A 2,400-nucleotide genomic window follows, 5' to 3' on the forward strand; every position below is an offset into this window, starting at 1 on the left:
AACATCATCTATATCTAAAACTAGTTGTCAAGGAAACATTGTGTTGTTGCTTTTTAAACTATTTGTCAAAGGAATATTATGTTTGATAAAACTAGTTATCCGGAAACATCGTTCTTTTTTAAAATTAGTTGTCCAGAAACATTGTTCTGTTTTAAAACTAGTTATTCGGAAACATCGTTCTGTTTTAAAACTAGTTATTCGGAAACATTGTTCTTTTTTAAAACTAGTTATTCGGAAACATTGTTCTTTTTTAAAACTAGTTGTCCGGAAACATTACCTCTTTCTAAATCTAGATGTTAAGGAAACATATACTTACAGAGTTTTAAGTCTGAAGAGGTCCTGAAAGATATTTGTTTTCAAGGTTTGCAATGGATTGAAAGCGAGTTCTCTACATACCAATACAGAACAAAAGTTTTAGCATCTCGAGAGAAGAAATAAATGTTCAGACAGTAATAAACTTGAAACATTTACTTATGGTAAAACAATATTCAAATATATATGATCTCTAAAGTTTTGGAACAGATAAAAAATAGCTTGTAATTTCATGTGAAATTTCATCATTAAAATCAATGTTGGACAAGGGTCGAGCTGAGGAACCTATTTATACTGAAGTATATCTTATTTACACTGAAATGCATTGTTTCTGGCCTATGATTGGTAAAGGAAGTCTTGTGGCTCCTTAACGATGTTTGAGGGTCGCACGTGGGGCAGTTTATTTTATGGTTGGCCACCTCTGATTCCAATACATCAAAATTGAAACCAGAAAAAATTTCTCGCACTAACGAACTGACAAAACTTTGATGAATAATTCATTTTTTCTGTCTAGAATAATATCTTAATAAACCACCCTTTAATTGCGTTTATTCATTTGGTCTTTTAACAATAGAAAATGTAACTATCTATTGGGTTTTATTTTGAAATACTGACAGTTTTTCGCTAGGTATTATTGTCTTGTGCTATCGTGAAGTTGCCACCACCTGAAAGACACAGGCTGACACCTATGGAGTCAATCCAAAACTAATGATAAAAACATTATAGATATGTTTTTCGATACAGTATACAGACGATAAATGTATTTGTTTGTGTTTTGTTAAACAGAGTGTGTACATCAGGCTATTTATGCTGTGCTCACCTTAGGAATCGAACCTCGAATTTTAGTGTGACAACCCCTCAAGCTTATGATATGTTTGTGTATACTGTAAATACATAGTAAATTTGATTGTTGATAAGAATAATGCAAAATGACCCATCTATACCTTGTCCACCATAAGGATCAAACTCCGAATTTTAGATGATGAAACACAATAATTATCTAATAGATTACAAATATCTAATTTTTAAATTTACTTTTTAGACTGTTATTTCAAATAATCGTGAAGAAAGATTTCGATAAGAACATTTATTTGTAAGCCTAACTATAACTACTACCTTTATTTCTTATTCAAATAGATAATACTGGTTATATACAATTAGTACAAAATTTTTTTGGAAATATTAAAAAAAACTCCAAGTTATAAGTATTCATAAAAATAATTAGAAAGTTACTTATGTTTCTTAAAATATATTTAAAACTTCAGAATTCAGGGGGGCTGAAGCTCTTTCAGAGAAAGTCAATGGTCCAACCCCTCCTTGATAAAAATGGGTAACAGAATCGTTGGGAAATAAAAAATGTGTTTTGTTTTGGAGTCCAAGATCATAAAACGTGTTTAACATGTTAAAAATACTTCACTAAAATAACTAGATAATAACAATGGATACCGTATTGTTTGGCAACAAAGAGAATATTACGAAGACAATTATAACCTATTTAATCATTGGTTAAAAATGTATAGTAGGCTCTAAACGAAATAATTGTAGCGAAACGTTTATCTCAATATATATACATCTATTTATTTATTCAGCGAAAATGTCCAAAATGTACGTACTTACAGTTTTCTTAGCTGACATAGACTGTAGAATGTATTAGATGAGATAAATCCTATCTTGTTGTTTGATAGATTCCTGAAAAGATTCACTTCAGTAATTGTGGTAAGTTTAAACATCTTGTCAACATTATATCATAATTAAAAAAGTCAAAACGGTGAATGTTAAATACAAATAACCATTCTGTGTTTTTGTCTAAAGCTGCACAAAGGGATGTTTACGCATAGCTTCCGTTTGAGCTTACAGACACGGGGAAGACAGCTAGTCAACAGCACCCACCGCCAACTCTTGAGCTTCTCTTGTCCAGTCGAATAACGGTTTGTATGTTTTACTACACTAACGGGCTTCTGTTTATAGCCTCCTTAATCTTGAAGAAATACACTAGAGGGAAGACAACCAGTCAAACGTAGCCATCGCCAACCCTTGGGCTATTCTTGTTTGTTTTTTGAATTCCGCGCAAAGCTACACGAGGGCTAT

The 2,400-nt window shown here is 31.6% G+C and overlaps 1 long non-coding RNA gene across 2 annotated transcripts in view; it reads right to left on the reverse strand.

The window, feature by feature from the left end:
- Positions 1-314: 314 nt before the first annotated feature.
- LOC111084278 overlaps positions 315-2,400 on the reverse strand; it is a 3,988-nt gene continuing 1,902 nt past the window's right edge. The window contains exons 3-4 of one of the 2 annotated variants that reach the window (XR_002609476.1): positions 1,930-2,001; positions 315-388 (exon numbers count right to left, since the gene is read on the reverse strand). This is a non-coding gene — a long non-coding RNA (uncharacterized LOC111084278). Of the gene's footprint in view, positions 389-1,925; positions 2,002-2,400 lie in introns of both variants that reach the window. The other variant, XR_002609477.1, reaches the window with a different exon arrangement.

Source organism: Limulus polyphemus, unplaced genomic scaffold (genome assembly GCF_000517525.1).
Source record: "Limulus polyphemus unplaced genomic scaffold, Limulus_polyphemus-2.1.2 Scaffold15664, whole genome shotgun sequence".
NCBI classification, from domain to species: Eukaryota; Metazoa; Arthropoda; class Merostomata; order Xiphosura; family Limulidae; genus Limulus; species Limulus polyphemus.